Consider the following 21,355-nt stretch of genomic DNA (forward strand, 5'->3'; position numbering starts at 1 on the left):
TAAATAAACCTGAAGCTTGTTACTTTTGTTAGACTGGAAGACCAGACAAGTCTGTGGATTCACCTGTCCTTATTACCCCAGCACTGGGACTATAGGTTTGCACATCTACGTAGGCCCAGCTTTTGAGTGAGCAATGGGAAGCCAAACTCAGGTCCTTGTAGTGGCCCACAAAGCACTTTACCCAGGGTGGGTGGTGGTGGCACACGCCTTTAATCCTAGCATTTGGGAGGAAGAGGCAGGTGGATCTCTGTGAGTTCGAGGCCCACCTGGTCTACAGAGAGAGTTCCAGGATAGCCAGGGCTGTCACACAGAGAAACCCTGTCTCGAAAAACCAAAAAAAAAAAGCACTTTACCCAGTGAGCCATCTTCCTGGCTGGCTTGTTTTAATATTTTTCCCCCCAGCTGCACCTTTTATTTATTATAACACCATTAAAAATTCATTAAAAATCCATTTAAGAGTGGGCCATTGCAATAATAAAGCAGGACATAGTTGAGAAGACTGGTAACACCCGCCCCTCCTGCCTATGATGGCACACACAGATCTGGGGCTTGGCGTCCCAGTCCCCAGGCTAGTAGGCGTTTCCACAGCAAGGCTCCTGTCCCCATGTTGAAGTCATGGCCAAGCATGTCTTCTGAACAATGGATGCCGCACAGTCCTCCACCTTAAATAAAGTATCTCCTCGAGGACCACCGCACAGGACTTTGCAGGCCTCTGGCCCAGGCTCTGGCTCGATTTCGTTTCTTCCAGAGTTTGCAAGTCAGCGCCACGATGAGAACCAGGGCAAAAGTCCTATCCATTCTCATCCCGTGAAAGAACAGGACTATGCCCTCTGCGTGTGTCTGTCATAGAAACACTGTAGGTGTCCTCGAGAGTGGAATTAGTTCATGGTGCAAACCAAACTATCCTCTGAAGACCCACATTCCAGGCGGATGGGCGGGAAATTCACATGGTCATTGAAAGTCGGAAACAGCCTATGGACACGTTCAATGCACTGGGACACCACATACCAAGAATCTAGAGTCGGCAGGCTGCTGTCAATGGAGCCCACACCTTCTCTGAGGAGTCTCTTATCCCCAAAGACTCCATAGTTTCATAGAGGTCCGGCTCCACCTCCCATATGGTCTGTCCTGCAGTCCCCTGTTTTAATATTTTATTTGAGATCCTATGCATTTAAATTTTTAGTGTTATATGCTATTTTGATATTAATGGCAGTAATTTAGAAATAATTGGTTATATATACTTAGAATGGATGATTATATTCCATCTGTTTAATGCTAAGGCCTGGACTATGATTCTTGAGCTTCCTTTCCCAGATAATGAGGAACACTTTTAGTCTGCTTTTTATGTCTTTTGAAAATTAAGCCTTATTTGACCTATTCAAAATAAGAAACAAAATACAAAGTCTCGTTTTTATTCTGAGTGTAGTATATGATCATTGTTAATTTATCTGTCAAGTTCATATTTAGCCACTAGGGCTTGTTTTTGTTGGCAGAGAGAAGACCTTCATTTGTTCATTTACTTGGTAACAAATACTATAGAATATTCTCAATGTTCAAGAACCTCAGTAAAGAAGAACACAATATTTATCATGGTGAAGTTGTTTTAGAGCCGTTTGGATGAGACTAGTAAACAGGTCGTAACATCTAGTGTATAGGTTGATGAGTTCTGTGCTTGATGAAAGCACAGGGTACTTGCTGCTAAATCATCTATGGTGGAGTTGGGGTTAGTCTTTTAACCAAATCTTGGTGTTGGGAAACTTCTCTGAAGAAAGTTAAACTTGAGAGCTAACATTAAAAAGATAAAATGTTGGGAGATGCCCTTCAGATAAAATATGTTAAAAAGCAAAGCTATTAGAGAGCTCTTGGGGTTTGAAGGTTTCATTGTTCACAGGCAGGCTTGGAGTGGTGTACAAGGACCTATTTCCTGCGCAACTTGTGTGCCGCTGGGACTCCATTCTTGGTACACTCAGAAGTCATATTAAAGCTTTCCTGAATAGTGACATAAATTATTCTTGTTATTTTTAATAGAGGGATAAAAGCTCTCATAGAAGTATGAAAACGAATTGGAAAGAGTTTGATTAGAGACAGGTATGCCAAGTGAAGACTTTGTAAGAAATTGGTTGAGAGGTGCTGGGGCCATAAACTATAGTGGTCATAGCAAGGATGGAGAAAACTATGTGAGCCTGGAAAATAATCGACAACCACAGCAGAGCTGTTGATTGACTGCATGTGGAGGTTTGTAGAGAAGCTAGTTCTGAAAGTAACACTAGCATTTGGGTTTAGATAACTAAGTACCGGGTCTTTTATTCATTGTGTTTGCTTCTATTCTCCCACCCAACTCAGCTGAAGACATCTTTTCATTGGAAATAAAGAAAATTTTCAGCATTGTCTCCTTTTCTTCTTCTTCTTTTTTTTAACGTATTTATTTATTATGTATACAATGTTCTGTCTGTGTGTATGCCTGCAGGCCAGAAGAGGGCACCAGACCCCATCACAGTTGGTTGTGAGCCACCATGTGGTTGCTGGGAATTGAACTCAGGACCTTTGGAAGAGCAGGCAGTGCACTTAACCTCTGAGCCATCTCTCCAGCCCTCCTTTTCTTCTTAATGTCACTTTGAAGACATGAGTCTTCTGAGGTTTTAACCTGCTTTTTAAACTAACAGGTTAGCTTCCTTATTTCATAGATGCTGGTAGTAAACATGGGAGTCTGGATCAGAGGCGAAGGGCGCATCTTTATATTCATGTGGAAACTGAAGGATCAGCATGTTTGCGTTGACTGTTTCTCCGTGACTGGGAAGAGGGCTGGATGACACATGCACACGCAGTGGTTTGCATTGCTAGCGGGGAAGCGCAAATAAGCAGATGACGGGGACAGTGTGTGCTTGCTGTTTGTTCTGTTAGAGGTACAAGACTATTTTACAAAAGAGTTGAAAAGAGAAAATACTAGTGCCTTGCTTGCAGATAAGTGGGAGATTGTTAGGGATCCATTCCCCAACACCTCAGAACGTAATATTCATCTTTCCTTTGTTTCCATTAGGCTCAAGTTGAAGCTGTTTCTTTTTGTGTCTGATACTCCAGCTTTATGTATGTTATTCTTTCTTGCTTTCTTGCAATCTTGGATCATTGGCTATTTTCAATCCTAAATCTCCAGTCATGGAATGCTGGTTAATATTACATAGTGGGTTCATTTGGCATACCTGAATAAAATTCAAATATTCAAGACAAATCAACAAGAAAGTAATAAAGACATGATATTAGAACAAAAAATTTGGGTGAAGCGCAGTGGCTCATGCTGTTAATCCCATCGGGTGAGAATAGGACCGCTACCACAATTTTTGAGCCAAATCTGAAGCAAGATTTATTAAATACTGGCCAGATCTATACCTGAGATTCCAAGAATACGGGGCCAAATTACATTAGTCATAGGTTTATAAAGGCAAAACCCACAAGTCTACATATTCCCTGCCTCCAACCAGTCAGGAGCAAGCATATATCCTGATGTGCTTCCTGCCTGTGTACCTCCTGCCTTTGTGTGATCAAACACTTCCTGTGCAGTTGGGGCACATTGTTGTTTATAGAAGTGATGACACGTGGCTCGTTATCTGACATGGACAACAGAACAGCCTCCAGCATTCCAGGAAGTTATCTGTCCTGTCCTTGCTCAACTGGGGCTTATAGTTTAGAGGCATTTTTATTTTATATGTATCTTAAGAACAGTAATTTAAACTTAAAATATAACTTTAACTCTCTCATTCCCTTCTTGAATTAAATCCTGAGTCAAATTATTGACTCTGGTGGGTACCTTTTTATACTGGGATCTAATAACCATCAGCTTAATGGCGTTCAGACAATAATTTATGTATCTAGTTAAGGGGTTAATGATGCAAACATGAACAGTAATTACTAGAAACACAAGGGCCAAAGTATATCTCTTTGCTGTGTATCTATCCACTTATCTGCCTATTTATCATCTATATATCATGTATCAATCATTAATATATCTGCCTAATTATTTCTCAAATACTATATATCTATCATTCTGTCTCCTCTCTCTCTCTCTCTCTCTCTCTCTCTCTCTTCTGTCTGTCATCTATTTTTTTTATTGAGCTCTACATTCTTCTCCCCTCCCCTTCTACCCTTTCCCATGGTCCCCACGCTCCCAGTTTACTCAGGAGATCTTGTCTTTTTCTACTTCTATGTAGATTAGATCCATGTATTGTCTCTTTTAGGGTCCTCATTGTTGTCTAGGTTCTCTGGGATTGTGATTTGTAGGCTGTTTTTTTTGTTTTATGCTTGAAAACCACTTATGAGTAAGTACATATGATATTGTCTTTCTGGGTCTGGATTACCTCAATCAAAATAATGTTTTCTAGCTCCATCTATTTGCCTGCAAATTTCAAGATGTTCTTATTTTTTTCTGCTGTGTAGTATTCCCTTGTGTAAACAAACCACATTTTCCTTATCCATTTTTTGGTCAAGGGGCATTTAGATTGTTTCCAGGTTTTGACTATGACAAACAATGTTGCTATGAACATAATTGAGCAGGTGTCCTTGTGGCACCATTGAGCATTCTTTGGATATATACACAAAAGTAGTATTACTGGGTCTTGAAGGTTGTTTCCTAATTTTCTGAGAAATTGCTACACTGATATACAAGAAGCTATACCAGCTTGCACTCCCACCAGGAATGCAGGAGTGTTCCCTTTACCCCACATGCTCTCTAACATAAGCTGTCATTGTAGGAGGAGACGCTTGTTCATCCTGGCCACCCAGAACCAAAATAACCACACAGAAATTGTATTAATTAAATCACTGCTTGGCCCATTAGCTCTAACTTCTTATTGGCTAACTCTTACATATTAATTTAACCCATCTTCATTAATCTGAGTGTCAACACAAGGTCATGGCTTACCAGCAAAGTTTCAGCACATCTATCTCCAGTGGCAGATCCACGGCATCTCTCTGATTCTGCCTTCTTCCTCTCAGCATTCTGTTTAGTTTTTTCCACCTACATAAGTTCTGCCCTATCAACAGGCCAAGGCAGTTTCTTTATTCGTTAATTGCAATTAGCACACAGAGGGGACTCCCACATCATCTCTCCTTTTCTGTTTAAATAAAAAGGTTTTAACTTTGGGGAGGGAGGAAGGATGGATATGGGATCAGGCAAGTATATACCTCAACTAAGGGAATCATTTTAGGGTTTACAAGAGACTTGATTATAAAGGGGATCCCCGGTCCAAGGAGAGATCCCCAGATGGTTCTCTGGACAGAGGAGAGGGTGCCTGAACCGGCCTTGGCCCACAACCATACTGATGAATATTTTGCATGTCACCATAGAACCCTCATCTGGCGATGGATGGAGATGGAGGCGGAGAACCACGTTGGAACACTGGACCTAGCTCCCTAGGTCCAAATAAGAGGCAGAAGGAAAGAGAACGTGAGCAAAGAAGGCAAGGGCAGAGGAAACCTTCATCCGACGTTGGATGGCGATACAGATGGAGACCCATTTTGGAACACCGAACTGAGCACTCCACGGTCCAAATGAGGAACAGAAAGATGAAGAAAATTAAAAAAGTAATCAGGACTGCGAGGGATGCGAGCACCCACTGATACAAGGGAACTGATATAATGAGAGTTCACCAAGGCCTGTTGGACTGGGACTGAACGAGGACGTGATCCAACCAGATTCTCTGAATGTGGCTGACCCGGAGCCTTTTTGAAAAGCCATTGACAATGACACTGGGACTTGCTTCCTCTGCATATACTGGATTTTGGCGCTCCAGTCTGTTTGGACTCTCACCTTTCCTGGACCTGGAGGGAGGGGGGAGGAACTTGAACTTCCCACAGGGCAGGAAACCCTGACTGCTCTAGGGGATAGAGAGGGAGAAGGAGAGGGAGTGGGGGGAGTGGGAGGGTGTTGGGAGGAGGGGCTGAAATGGAAACTTTTATAATTTAATAAAAAAAAAAAGAAAAAAAAGAACATAAATGCTGACAGAGATGTGGGGGAAGGGGAACTCTTATAAACTGTTGGTAGGAGTACAAACTTGTACAGTCACTGTAGAAATAATTATGAAGTTCCTCCAAAAATAAAACTACTAAATGATCTGAAAAAAAAAAGGTTTTAACTTTAACATAGTAACATTACATATAACAAAAACAGGTATCAAGCAGTAATTACATTTATTAATTACAACATTTATATCTACTTTATCTTTTATCGTAACTAAGGAAAACTAGAACTATAAATTCTTCAACTCTATCAAAGACTCCAGAAGGATATAGTATTACCTCAGTAAGCAGGAAGTACATTGTACTCAACTTACAAAACTCTAGAATTGACAGAGACATCTCGCTGCCTGGACAGTCACCCAAAGTTCTTTTGTACTGTTGGGGAATCCATCTTTAGCCTATAGGCCCATAGTATCCAGCAGACTTTTCTATGAAGCAAGAAATTTCAAAGACAGTTCTGCCTATATTTGCAGTTTGTTACTTTTTTTCTGTGTCCTGCAGAACGTTTTGTAGACTCTTTAATGACTCAGGAACCCCAAAGGATCATCTCACCTTTAGGTAAGTTCAGGAGTCATTTCTCTGCAGGTCCTGCATGTCCAATTAAGCAGTCCAAGCAAGAGCAGTTTCTTGTCCAAATGGCTAAGGAGCCTCTTTGATGACTATCTTCCTCTCTAAGCAATTGGCTAAACAACTCCCTAAGGAGCCTCTTCGATGCCCATCTTCCTCTTGAAGTAGCTTGTGCTGCCAGGAGCAGATGTGTCTCATTGTCATGAAAAGTCCTAAGTTATTAAAACATTTTAAATGTCATATTTTGAAGGTCTCTAAAAGATTTGAAAAATACCTATCTAAATGAAATATATCTCTATACATCTAGAAAAATCTAACTAACATGTCTACAAGCTTGACTATTATAGATGAGTATCTATTAACTTATATTTCTTAATTATGCATTACATTTTTAAATGAGCTAAACAAACACAATACCTTAATCAAAATCAAAAATACATATACATATAACAAAATTGACCTTAAATTTGTATTAATAAACCAAGATCCATACCAATAAAATTATTCTTGTCTATAGCATATCCCCCTTTAAATGTAAAGAAACATTTGCAAACAAATTTGGGAATATGGGTGCAGTTCTGTTTAAACTTCTTCCTGCTATTTATTCTGCAAAGATTTTTTCGAGGGATGTATTTTTGAGGGGTGTTCAAGGCAACTTTTCAGGAGTTCTTGGTCCATCAAACCATATTGGTCTGGAAGCAATTCACAGGTTCTCATCTTGTGCGGAAACAAAAGAAGAACCTCTTATCCAAAGCAACATATATTTAGACTCAAATTTTGAAGTCAAGATTCCTTTATAATATACATGCTGGTTTAGTTTAGCAGCTCATACAATGAAATGTCTCTCTGTACTTAGCTCCTTCACAGTCAAAAAATTCAAAGAAAACACAATAATATACATAATTCAGACTCTCTGTGAATTTTCCATCTTTACGTGGCTTATTTTTCTTTACTTCTTTTAATCTATGACTATCTGTACTCTGTCTCTTTAAAGACTTTAACCCCTTTTTTAAAGCATTAATTTTATTTTATGACCCTCTGTACTCTTTTTCTTCTTTCTTTCAAGCCTACATACATTTACCCAACAGTATGACTCATCTGACTTTGTCTTTATTGCATGTCTGTAATTCTTTACTGTCCAGGAGTGTGTTTTAAAATGCTAAGTGCTTCTTAAATGTAAGTTGTGCCATTGCTAGGGGAAATACGGCAGTGTCTGCTTACCCATCAAGTCTAAAACTTAAGCCACGCCATTATTATGGTATAAGCGGTAAGGCCTGCTTGCTCCTCACAGTCCAGCATGGCAGAGATGCTTGCTGCCTCTGAGAGACATGCACAGTGCCCCATCTCTAGGCACACAGCGGTCCATGCCACCCCCCAATCAAATGCTCCTTCTCCCAAAAGAGCCAGAGGTTGTGCTGGCAGCATGGCCCAGAAAGTTGGCATTTTAAAACAGCATCGGCTGAGTCAGGAAAATCTCTCTTAAAGGAGCTCTGGAATGCCACCAGCTGAGAAACAAATGTGGCTAAACTTTTTTTTTTATCTAGAATTTCTTTTTAAGGTTTCTCAGGTAGACATGAATTTAGTCTACCACATTGGCGTGCCAATTTGTAGGTGGAGATGCTTGTTCGTCCTGGCCACCCAGAACCAAAATAACCACACAGAAACTGTATTAATTAAATCGCTGCTTGGCTCATAGCTCTAACTTCTTATTGGCTAACTCTTACATGTTAATTTAACCCATCTTCATTAATCTGTGTATCACTACGCGGTTTTGGCCTACCAGCAAAGTTTCAGCACATCTATCTCCAGCGGCAGATCCATGGCATCTCTCTGACTCTGCCTTCTTCCTCCCAGCATTCTGTTTAGTTTTTCCCCCACCTACCTAAGTTCTGCCCTATCAACAGGCCAAGGCAGTTTTTTTTTATTCATTAATGGTAATCACAGCACACAGAGGGGACTCTCACATTATGTCATCAGTGTTTTGATCTTGACCATTCTTACAGGTGTAAAATGGAATCTCTCTGAGTTGTTTTGATTTGCGTTTCTCTCATGACTAAGGATGTTGAGCATTTCCTTAAGTGTCTTTCAGCTATTTTAGATTCCTCTGTTGAGAGTTCTCTGATTAGGTCTGTACTTCATCTTTTTTTATTGGATTATTTGTTCTTTTGATGACCAGTTTCTTGAGTTCTTTGTATATTTTGGAGATCAGCTCTCTGTCCAATATGGGGCTGGTGAAGATCTTTTCCCATATTGTAGACTGTCATTTTGTCTTGTTGACCATGCCATTTGCTTTACAGAAACTTTTCAGTTTTAGGAGGTTCCATTTATTAATTGTTTCTCTCAGTGTCTGTACTACTGGGGTTATATTTAGGAAGTGGTCTCCTGTGCCAATGTATTCAAGTGTACTTCCTACTTTCTCTTCTATGAGGTTCAGTGTGGCTGGCTTTATGTTGAGGTCTTTGATCCATTTGGACTTGAGTTTTGCACATGGTGATAGATATGGGTCTGTTTTCACTCTTCTAAATGTTGATATCTAGTTATGCCAGCACCATTTGTTAAATATGCTTTCTTTTTTCCATTTGATATTTTTTGCTTCTTTGTCAAAAATCAGGTGTTCGATAGTGTGGATTAATATCTGGGTCTTCAATTTGGTTTCATTGGTCCTCCTGTCTGTTTTGAATGCCAAAATCAGGGTGTTTTCAATATTGTAGCTCTGTAGTAGAGTTTGAATGGTAGAGTTATAGTAGTGATGCCTCCAGAGATTCTTTTATTATACAGGATTGTTTTGGCTATCCTGGGATTTTTGCTTTTCCAAAAAAAGAGTACTGTCTTTCCAGGTCTGTGAAGAATTTTGCTGGGATTTTGATGGGCATTGCATTGAATCTGTAGATTGCTTTCAGTAAGATTGCCATTTTTACTATATTAATTCTACCTACCCAAGAGCATGGGAGATCGTTCCACTTTCTTATGTCTTCTTTAGTTTCTTTCTTCAAGATTTAAAGTTCTTGTCATATAAGTCTTCCACTTATTTGGTTAGAGTTACTCCAAAATATTTTATGTTGTTTGTGACTATTGTGAAGGGTGATGTTTCTCTGATTTTTTTTTCTCAGCCCATTTATCATCTGTGTACAGGAGGGCTACTAATTTTTTTGAGTTAATTTTGTATCCTGCCACATTACTGAAAGTGTTTATGAGTTGTAGAAGTTTCTTAGTAGAATTTTGGGGGTGACTTATGTAAACTATCATATCATCAGCAAACAGTGAGTTTGACTTCTTCGTTTCCAATTTGTATCCCCATTGATTTCCCTTTGGTGTCTTATTGCTCTAGCTAGGACCTCAAGAACTATATTGAATAGATATGGAGAGTGGACAACCTTGTCTTGTTCCTGATTTCAGTGGAATCGCTGGAAGTTTCTCTTCATTTATTTTGATGTTGGCTGTTGGCTTGCTGTATATTGCCTTTATTATGTTTAGGTATGTTCCTTGTATCCCTGTGCTCTCCAAGACCTTTATCATGAAGGGATGTTGTATTTTGTCAAAAGCTTTTTTGGCATATAAGTAAATGATCATGTGGCTTTTATTTTTCAGCTTATTTATATGGTGGATTACATTGACAGATTTTCGTATGTTGAACCATCCCTGCATCTGTGGGATGAAGCCAACTTGGTCATGGTGGATGATGGTTCTGATGTGTTCTTGGATTCGATTTACCAGTATTTTATTTAGTATTTTTGCATCAATGTTCATGAGTGAGATTGGTCTGTAAATCTCTTTCTTAGTAATGTCTTTATGTGGTTTGGGTATCAGGGTAATTGTAACCTCATAAAAAGTGTTTGGCAATGTTCCTTCTGTTTCTATTGTGTAGAGCAATTTGAGGAGTATTGGTATTAATTCTTCTTTGAAAATCTTGTAGAATTCTGAGCTGAAACCATCTGGTTCAATTATCTGGTTTTGATTTAATTTTGGTAAGTGATATTTATCCAGAAAGTTGTCCATTTCTTTTCAGTTTTTCAATTTTGTAGAGTACAGGTTTTCAAAATATGACCTGATGATTCTCTGTATTTCCTCCTTGTCTGTTATGTCCCCCTTTTTATTTCTGATTTTGTTAATGTGGATATTCTCTCTCTGTCTTTTGGTTAGTTTGTATAAAGGTTTGTTTATTTTGTTGATTTTCTCAAAGTACCAACTTTTTGTCTCATTGATTGTTTGTATTGTTTTCTTTGTTTCTATTTTGTTGATTTTAGCTCTTAGTTTGATTATTTCCTGCTGTCTAGTTCTCTTGCATGGGTTTGCTTCTTTTTGTTCTAAAGTTTTCAAATGTTCTGTTAATTTACTAATGTGGGATTTTCTCAGCTTCTTTATGTAGGCATTTTGTACTATGACTTTTCCTCTTAACATTGCTTTCATTGTGTCCCATAAATTTGGGTATGATGTGTGGTCATTTTCATTGAATTTTAGGAAGTCTTTAATTTCTCCCTTGACTCATTGATGATTCAGCTGAGCATTGTTTAATTTCCATGTGTTTGTGGACTTTCTAGAATTAGTATTGCTGTTGAATTCTAGTTTTATGCCTTAGTGATCTAATAAGATACATGGGGTTATTCCAATTTTTTTTTGTATTTGTTGTGGTTTGTTTTGTTACCGAGTATGTGGTCAGTTTTTGAGAAGGTTCCATGAGGTGCTGAGAAGAAGGTATATTCTTTTATGTTTGGATAGAATATTCTATAGATGTTTGTTAAGTCCATTTGAGTCATAACATCTGTTAGTCCCTTATTTCTCTGTTCACTTTTTGTCTCACTCACTTGTCCAGTGGTAAGAGTGAAGAGTTGAAGTCTCCTACTATTAGTGTGTGTGATTTAATGTATGGTTTATGCTTTAGAAGTCTTTCTTTGACATATGAAGGTGCTCTTGTAATTGGGACATAGATGTTCAGTATTAAGATTTCCTCTTGATGGATTTTTCCTGTGACTAATATGAAATTTCCTTCTTTGTCTCTTTTGATCGATTTTAGTTTGAAGTCTATTTTATTAGATATCAGGATAGTATACCAGCTTGTTTCTTAGATCCATTTGATTGGAACTTTTTTTTCCCAACCCTTTATTCTGAAGCAATATCTGTCTTTGAGGTTGAGGTGTGTTTCTTGAATGCAGGAGAAGGATGGATTCTGTTTTCATATCCAATCTGTTAGCTTGTGTCTTTTTATAGGTGAGTTGAGTTCATTTATATTAATGGTTATTAATGACCAGTGATTGCTCTCTTCTGTTAATTTAGTTTTTGTTGTTAGTGATGTTAATTTGTGTGTGTTTCCCGCTTCTTTGGGATTTGCTGCTGTGAGATCATCAATGTCTGTGTTTTTGTTGATGTAGCCAACTTCCTTGGGTTGGTGTTTTCCTTCTAGTACTTTGTGTATGGCTGGTTTTGTGGCTAGGTATTGGTTAAATCTGGTTTTGTCATGAAATATCTTGTTTTGTTCTTCTATGGTGATTGAAAGTTTTGCTGAGTATAGTAGTCTGGGCTGGCATCCATGGTCTCTTAATGTCTACATAATGCTTGACCACAACCTTCTGGCTATCATTGACTAATGAGAAATCCAGTGTAAGCTTCTGTATCTTCATAGGCAGATCTTTCTTTAGGTTGGGAAAGTTTTCTTCTATGATTTTGTTATATATGTTTTCTGTGCTTTTGAGTTGAACTTCTTCTCCTTCTTATACTATACCTATTATTCTTAGGTTTGGTTTTTTTCATGGTGTCCCATATTTCCTGAATATTTTGTGTTAAGCTTTTGTTAGATTTAGTATTTTCTTTGACTGATGAGTTTATTTCCTCTATTGTACCTTCAGAGCTTGAGATTCTCTCTTTCATCTCTTGTATTCTGCTGTTCATGCTTGCATTTGTAGTTCTTGATCATTTTCTCATGATTTCTGTTTTTATAAATTCCCTCAGCTTATTTTTTTTTTATTGTATCTATTTCAGTTTTCAAATCTTGAATAGTTTCTTTCATATTTTTGATTGCTTTTCCTTGGTTTTCTTTAAGGGAGTTGCTGATGTCTTCCAATTTTTTTGTTCGTCTTTTTCTCCATTTCTTTGAGGGAATTTCTCATTTCCCCTTTAAGAGTTTCAAACATTCTCTTGAAGTTATTTTTAATGTCATTTTCTTATGCTTCATCTATATTTGGTTGTTCAAGACTTGCTGTTGTAGGTTCTAGATTTTACTGGTGTCATATTGCTCTTTGTCGTGTTGCATGTGTTCTTACCTTGTCTACTCATCTTTTTCTCTAAGTGCTATGGTTGGGGCTGTCTGTGTCTCTGGTGGTTAATCTTCTAGGTGCCAGTGGGTCTAAGGCTCAGATGGTTGTTCCTCATCGTATAGTCAGTGCCAAAGTTCTAGTTTGGTCACTTCATGTTCCTGGAGGTCGCTCAGCGCTCCCAGGGTTTGCTCTGCTCCTGTGGAGGTTCCTGTCTTAGACCTGCTCTGGTCTAGGTTGCCAGCTAAGACCTGTTTCTGTAAACATCCCTGTTCTGGATCTGATCCTGCAGAGGTCCCTGGCTTGGGGTTGATCCTGCAAAGGTCTCTGGCTCTGATCTACTTCCTCAGAGTTCCTAGACTCAGGTGCACCTGGACCCGCAGAGGACATTGCTCAGGGCTACTCCTTCAGAGGTCCCAGACCGTCGATGCCTAGACCACAGAGGTCCTGGCTCCCTCCGAGGTCCCAGACTCATGCCCAGATCTGCAGAGGTCCTAGCTCAGGCTTAGTTCCTTGGAAGTCCCAGACTCACACCCAGACCCACAGGGGTCCTGGCTCAGGTTTACTCCCTTGAAGGTCCCAAATTCAAACCCAGACCTGCAGCGGTCTCTGGCTCTGGCCCACTAGTTCAGCAGTTGCTCCCCTGTACCTGCTCCTGTGGAGTTCGCTGTCTTAGTTCTTCTCCAGCCCAGGTCTCTGGCCTACTCCTGCCTCCGCAAATGTCCCTGATCTGGATCCGCTCCTGTTCCAGTGGAGTTCACCGTCCCAAGCCCTCTCTGGCCCAGGTTGCTGGTTCAATCCCTCTCTTGTGGAGTTCACTGCCTCAGGCCTGCTCTGGCCTATGTTGCTGGCTCTGGGTAACAGTCTTAATGTATCAACAGTAAACTTCATTGCTATATTTTGCATCAGTATGCAGAAAACCCCAACCTCAGTTGGAAGGTTGAAATTGCTTCTTTTGGGGGGGGGCAGTCTTTGCAAGAGCACAGCAAAGATCATCTTCAATAACAAGTCTACTCTATTTAAACTTGATAACCAATGTGCTGGAAAATCCTGTTTCACAAAGGTGTGTTGTTGGAAATGGAAGAAGAAGGGGCAGCACAATCTCAGACAGAAAGGATATGACTGCAAACACTGTTCCAAAGCTTTGTAATGGCGCTGTAGAGAAATCAGCTCTCATGGCATGCTGCTAATAAATCAATGAACTCCTCTTGTACTGTCTCAGGAACACCTTCTACTTCAACTGTGAATGGGCTTCTGCCAAGTGCAAATGGGGTGTCAGGTAGATTTGGAAAATCTAATGGAATTTCATCTGCAAGCATGTGCAAGCGCTCTTTTAGAGGGATGATCATCATAATCCTCTTGTCTGGGTCACTGTCCTGCTCCTCAAGGAAAGCAGAGGAGGCAGGCAACATGTGCATTTCATTTTCATCCCGTTTTTCTTTTTCTTTCTTTTCTTTCTTCTTTCTTACATAAGGAAACTGCACTCAGTTGTGTAACAAATTCCTCTCCGATCAGAACAAGCACTGTCATTAGTCGCTGGCATCGGTAGATCCTCAGCAGTGGTCTGCAGTTTCATAGCCCTGGCGATTCTCAGTGCCACCATATGTGAAGCTCCAGTGGCTGCTGTGTTTTGTTTGTAGTACTTGTCACCAGTGTGAAGTCTGGCTTCAGCTTTGCTTCTAACATAGTTGGTATCCTTGCTGGCAAAGATCAAATGCCGGCTATCAAAAGGGCGTTTAGTTTGTCCAGCTTCATCGATTCCGCTGACAGAACTTCAGACAACAAATTGCAGTTTCCCAATTCCTGCTGTAATAATTGAAGTAAAAAAATTCTTCACTACATTTATTTTCTTAACATTCTTCTCTTCATGATCCATTATCATGAGACAGTCTTCTAATGAAAATAATATATAATAATAACTTTAATAATACAAAAGATAATACATGGCATAGGTCAGTCAATACAGTTTTTTGCATACCTGTTACTATCGCAAAGAGGCAGTATTGACATCAGTCACAGCTTAATATGAAAAGACCTATAAGCATGTAGATTAAGTTCTCGTGGTACAGAGGTTTTTTTTTTTTACAGTAATTGATTTTATAGTACATGGTTTTACTTTTACCTAGTAATTATAATTCATGAAATGTCATTGTACCTCCATACTGCTGCTTTTGACACAGTAGCTCCTTTCTGCACTTGTGTGTCTGGTCTGAATAAGATATTATGGAGCCAGCCTGTCACTTACAGCCGTATTTGTTCAGGGTCTCTGTGATGGGGTTTGCATGATGGTGTCATCATGCTAGGTACTCATATCTGGGCAGGCATATCTGCATGTGGGCAGACCGTCCTGGAGATGGATAGAGGAACAGTTCTCAGTTCCTAAGACCAGAAGAAAACACATATTTCCGAGGGTCTTAGGCTGCCCCTGTGGCAGATCATTTGTCTCCCAAAGAGCTTATGACCCATAACTTGAGAATTGCTGCCATAGGTGCTTGCTGCTATTTTCAGCTTGGCGGTTCACTCTGATAGTCCACAAAACAGAAAGCGTGTTGTGGAGCCTTGGGGTGCCTTAAGGTGTGCACCTCCAGAGGTAGCCCTTCAGCCCTGGAGTCCTGGGGTGAAGGGCCAACTTTAGGGTTTGGGTGAGTATCTGATCTCTCTGGGGCCTCCAGAAAATGTTAATCCCACCAAGCAAGAATAAGACCGTTACCACACTGTTTGAACCAAATTTGAAGCAAGCTTTTTTAAATACTGGCCAGGACAATGGACACTGCCAGGCCTATACCTGGGATTCCCAGAATGTGGCACTAAATTATATTAGTCCAAGGCTTATAAAGGCAAAACTCACATGTCTGTGTATTTCATGCCTTCATCCAATCAGGGACAAGATTACATCCTGACGTACTTCTTACCTTTGTGCCTCCTGCCTGTAGGTGATCAAACACGTTTCGTGCAGCTGGGACTACCAAACTTGTTTACAGAAGTGAAGACCTGTGGCTTGTTATCTTCCGTGAACAACAGCCCCCAGAATTCCAGGAAGCTATCTGTCCTTGGGCAAGTGGGGCTTATACATTAGAGGTGTTTTTGTTTAATAGATCTCTTAAGTACAGTAATTTAAACTTAAAACATAACTTTAACCCTTACAGTGGTTGTGATCGTAGCATCCAGGAGGTGGAGGCAGGAAAATCAAAGAGTTCAAGGTCATTGTTTGCTACATAGTGAGTTTGACAACAGCACGGGGTACCTGAGACTCTGTTATAAACAAGCGAACCGATATTAGAATAACAAAACTTGTGAATATATTTAAGGAGACAGAAAAAAAGATCACTACCCCAATTTACCATTACATAATGAATATACATGTTAAATTATCACTCATTTTTATAAAAAATAAAAGTATTAAATAAGCATCACAGAATGATATGGCAAAGAGTGAGGTGGAGCTAGTACATATGAGGTCACCAGAGAAGACTTAGAAGAAATGCCTTTGTCAGAAAGTGGATCCCGATGGCCACACAAAGTTCACAGAGGATAGACTCTGAAGCACCCATGTATCTGGTGTGTGGGGGACTGGAAAGAGGGGCCATGTTTTTGAAGAATGCTGAGGGGGGAAAATGATCTACCTAGGTGTTAATGACTATATAATTCTTTATATTGGTCATATGCTTAGTGGTTTCTTTCAGCCTGAAAAGATACACACCAGTTCTGTGCTATGATTTAATGGTTTTGTTGTTTCTGTATTTTTCATTCTTTTTCAGAATCAGTCTGATTTCCAACTTTCTTCCTTCTATTTATGCACTTAGGTGATACTTCTTTCCTTTTGGGGCAGTCCTTTTTGAACAGTTATTTTTTTTAAAGTGAGATATACATATACATAAACATACATACACACATATTTACGTACAACTGAATGAGTTACTTGTACATGCTAGGCAAGAACTTGCAACTTGAACCAAATCCTCATTTATTTTCTCCTTGATGTTGCTTTTTGTTTGTTTTTTTGTCTTAGTCTCCTTAAAAAACTTAATTGACAATAGATTTTTTTCATATAATATATCCTGATTGCAGTTTCCCCTTCCTCTCTACTCCTCCCATCCCCACCTCCTTTCTGATCTGGATCCATTCACTTTCTGTCTCTCATTAAAACCCAAGCAGCTTTGTATGGAATGAGATAAAACAAAAGCACATGGAATTGGACAAAACAAACAGGAGGAAAAGAGTCCAGTAGAAGGCACAAGAATCAGAGACCCATTCATTTGCACATTCAAGAATCCTATAAAAACACTAATCTGGAAGCCATGTACTCAGAGGACCCGTGCAGACCCATACAAACCCTGTACAAGCTGTCTCTGTGACTTCATATGATCTTTAATCATGATATTTTAGAGGGCTTTGTGCTCTTGATGTCTTCAGTGCCCTCTGGCTTTCTTTCTGACTTCTCTTCTGTAGGGTGCCCTGAGCCCTGAGGGGAGGGATTTGATGAAGACTTCCCTCAAAGGGCTGAGTGTTCCAAGATCTCTCAGTATCTGCATTATGTCTGAATGTGGTTCTCTGTATTTATTCCCATCTCTGACAGGAGGAAGTTTCTCTGATGATGACTGAGGAATGCACTGATCTAAGTATAGCAGAATGTCATTAGGAGTTATTTTATTATGACTTATTTTTTTATAACAGTAATATTTGGTTTTATCCTAGACTCCTGTGCTGTCTTGCTTGGTTATCCAAGCAGTGTCAGGAATGGGTTCCATCTCATGGCATAGGCCTGAGTTAGCAGTTGATTACTCTTACACATTTTGCGCCACCATTACACTAGCATTTCTTTCAGGCAGAACACCATTGTAGATCACAGAGTTTGTTAGGTTGCTGGGTTAGTGTTTGTTTATCTTTCTCTTTTTGGTAGCCTGCAGAGTACCTTTCTGCTCAAACACTCTAGAATATAGTGGTGACGATTCTGTGTGGGTGTCAGCTAGAGTGCTCCATGTTCAGTGAGTCGTGTGGGTGTTGTCCTCAGGAGCGGGGCTTGCTGGCAGTCTGTGGAGCACAACATATAATCTTGGCAACAGCCTGGGTTGTTTGGGATTCTCATGATACCCCTTTGACCAACAATTCAATTAGATGTAACACATTCCCAGGATTAGAAGCTTCATTTGGTGACAAGGATAGCCTATTGGGACTCAGCCTTGCCCATTATTTGGCAATTTTATTTAGATTGTCTTAATATATTTATATATTTTAGGAAGCTTATATTGTATTAGATTTTCATACTGCCCATCAAGTGTCCCTTAATTTTTATCTATGTCTCTTTGTATTTCCTTCCTCTGTCCCCCAGCTGGACGCCCCCCCCCAACTGGACCCCTCCCAGGGTGCCCACCCACACCTCCTTTGTAACTGTTTTATTGCCCTTTCCTAATGAAATTTCTGTCAGTTTGGGTTTTCTTTATTCTATTTTCACATTGGGTTCTTGAACTGTTTTATTCATTCCTTCTACTGTGTTTTCATGGGTTTCTTTAAGGGATTCATTTATTTTCTCTTTGAGAGTATCTGTCATTTTCATAAAGGCTATTTTAGGTCTTTTTCTTGTGCTTTAGCTATGTTACAATATTCAGGACCTGCTATTGTACTAATTGTGTTTCATGCTGGCTTCCAGACATCTGGATTTGGGAAGATTGTAATTGTAGGTGCTGATATATGCTTTTATCTTTGTTGGGTGGGTGTTTTGCTCCCAGATTTCTGTTGCCCTGTCTGGTTCTTAGGAGAGTGTGGTGGCTGTGTATTACCTGGTAGGATATTCTTCTGGGATTGTTAGATATGGCCACTGGGGGTTCCAGGAAAAACTTGTTTCTAGGTATTGAATCCTGATACTTAGGAATGGGGATAGGTTAAGATCAGGGTGCTGAAGGGGTCCACAGGAAGGTGGCAAATAGGGTGTTCCTCCAAGATCACTTAGTCCTTTGGGAATGAGGGTATAGAGTGAGAAGAGGTCACAGAAGTAGGTCTGCTGCAGAGTTGGAGATGAGGCTGGGGGATTGGGCTTCGGGGAATGGAGAGAGAGGTGAAGATCTGCAGTCAGCATCTCCGCTTTTCTGGCTGGAGTGGCCTGCAGGTTCCCAGGAAATGCCTAATGAAGTTGGGGATAAACCAATTAGTTGAGGGGAAGGAAGCTAGAAATGAAAAATCTGTGTACGCACACATGTCTGCATGGGGAAGAAGAGAGGTTGCTCTGATATAACCTATCAAAAAGTTCCATTTCCAGTTTTCATGTGGATTGGGTGAGATCATTGCTCGACAGTGGTAAGGAGAGAACCCCAAAGCCTGACTTAGACAGCTCTCTAGCTCTCAGCTCCTGTGTAGTCAGTCATCCCGTCAGAAGTCCTTTGTGCTTCCCGGGTTCCAGGGCACCTACTCTGAGCTCTCGCTCCTCCATAGGTATTTGGTTTCTGGTTTTTCAAATCTGCTGTCAGTTATCTCTTGCCATCTACTATTTATCCTCTAAAATTTTATGGAATTTATTGTGTTCTTATTTTGCCTTAATATCTTTGTCCCATGAAGCCTTCACCCTTGCCATTTTCACATGAGTTGGAAGGGTATCAGAGTATCTAGATGTCCGTGGCCTCTCCCCATCTTTATCAGGATACGGTGCCAAGTCACTTGTAGCTAGTTTTCCTACCAAAGGGAATCAAACATCGACATATGACATTTCCTTAATTTTGATTTACCATCGGCAGTATGGTACTGTTGTTAATACATTCTGATGGAAATCTACACTATAATAAAGATACACATTACTGTAAGATATGTACATTTTTTGAAAACTGTCAAATGGAAACAGTAGTCATAAGAACTTAGGAAATATAATGGATCTATATACATTGTGTAGTTTGTTTTCTTTGAAGAAATAGGTTCTGAAAATGGGCATATGATTTCTGTTTTGATCGTGACTGAGATCCTGTTAAAGTCGGGGAGTGACTTTCTTCCTCTCTCCCTCTTGGGCATGACTGTGCTCTGCTGGCTACACAGTGATGGAGCTGCACGTTGTTCTAAGTTATGTCTTCTCTAGGGACAAGCTGTTGAGGTTTTTCCTCAAATCCCGAGTGCCTACCAATGGGCCTTGCTTAGTTGTTGGCATGTAGTAGATTTTGCAACTATATTTTGAACCAAACAAAAATAACTAAAAGTTGAAATTATATCCATGGAACTGATAATTAGCTAAGTTTTGTTACTTCCTACTGAAATGAGACTCATAATTTTATACCTGTTGAGTACTCACAGAGGGAAACTGACATGTATTGAGTGGTTTTCATTTGCCACAGACTTCAAAAGATGTTTTGCCATTTACTCCTTGGTAATGGTGTAGACTATAGGTTTTAAAGCATAGGATGCATTTTTTATTGATCATTGTTGGGGCTTTAGGCCAAAACATGATCATAATAATTTCCTACTTCATTAGGAAATTCTTAGCATTTGTAAGCCCTGATGATGTATGCCTGTGTTAAATCTGTTAAGGTGAAATTGATCTCTTCTTAGGGAACATTGTGGTTATTCATAGGCATTCATTTCAGTAAGAAAAGACTGTTCTTTTCTAAGTTATCTAATTTGGTCCCCTATTCAACTCATGAAACAAAATACTAAAAGTTTTATTTAAGAAAGAGTCCTGTGACAAACCATTAGTAAAAACAAAAAACAGCCAATCAGAGAAGAAACAAAAGAAAGATCCAATCATAGTATTGAAAGATTCATTGTGAATTCTTAAAAGAATTTAGGGTTTGTTTGCATTTATTAAAAATTTGTCATAGAGACTGATGAGCCAGCAGCTTAGTGAGGGCTGCTACCAAATAAGGGTAGTTAGGGTAGAAAAGCATCTTTGATTTAATAACTCAATTTACCATAGCTACAGAATAATAATCATTCACATTGGAGCTTTTTATAAATATTTTATTAGTTCTTTGAGAAATTTGAACCGTATATTTTGGTCATCTTCACCTCCCCTCAACTTCTCCCAGTTTCATCCCCACCCTCTCTCTCAGCTCACCAAGTACAGCTTGTGCTGTGCAAATATTCTCAAGTACGGGGCTCGCCCTGCAGAGTGTCACACTCTTAGAGAGAACTGACCCTTGCTCTCTCAGCAACTGTCGCTTGCCAGTTTGGAGCTCATTTTATATCATCTGTCATGTTTGCTATGTAAATAATAGGGAAGATTCTTAATGCCTAAGAAACATGACTTCTAATCATATAATTCAATTACATTGTTTATAAGCGAGTTAACTAGAATGGTCTTTAAATAGACATCTAAGTTACTTTCTTCAAGAGCTTCTAAGTGGAGTAAAAGTTGGTAGAAAAGAATTCTTTTTTTGGTTCATTTCTATATATTTTAAATTTCATTCGTTGAGAATTTCATACAGGTGCATAGTGCGTTTTGATCATAACCACCCCTCCACATACCACCTCTGAATTCTCTCTGGTCACTTTCATGTTCCTTCCCAACTTTGTGTTCTCTTCTTATTAGTGCTGTTTAAAGTTAGTGCACAGTCTTCAGT

The 21,355-nt window shown here is 39.6% G+C and overlaps 1 protein-coding gene across 7 annotated transcripts in view; it reads left to right on the forward strand.

Annotated features, from left to right (window-relative positions):
- Wdpcp (WD repeat containing planar cell polarity effector) overlaps positions 1-21,355 on the forward strand; it is a 284,986-nt gene that overhangs the window by 58,194 nt on the left and 205,437 nt on the right. For 2 of the 7 annotated variants that reach the window (XM_085692256.2, XM_085692255.2), the window contains exon 2: positions 15,755-15,899. The exons of the other annotated variants lie outside the window; for them this stretch is intronic. The gene's annotated coding sequence lies outside the window, so the exon portion shown is untranslated. The remainder of the gene's footprint in view (positions 1-15,754; positions 15,900-21,355) is intronic. 7 annotated transcript variants of the gene reach the window in all.

The sequence above is a fragment of the Myodes glareolus genome, chromosome 8 (genome assembly GCF_982192425.1).
Source record: "Myodes glareolus chromosome 8, mMyoGla1.1, whole genome shotgun sequence".
NCBI lineage: Eukaryota > Metazoa > Chordata > Mammalia > Rodentia > Cricetidae > Myodes > Myodes glareolus.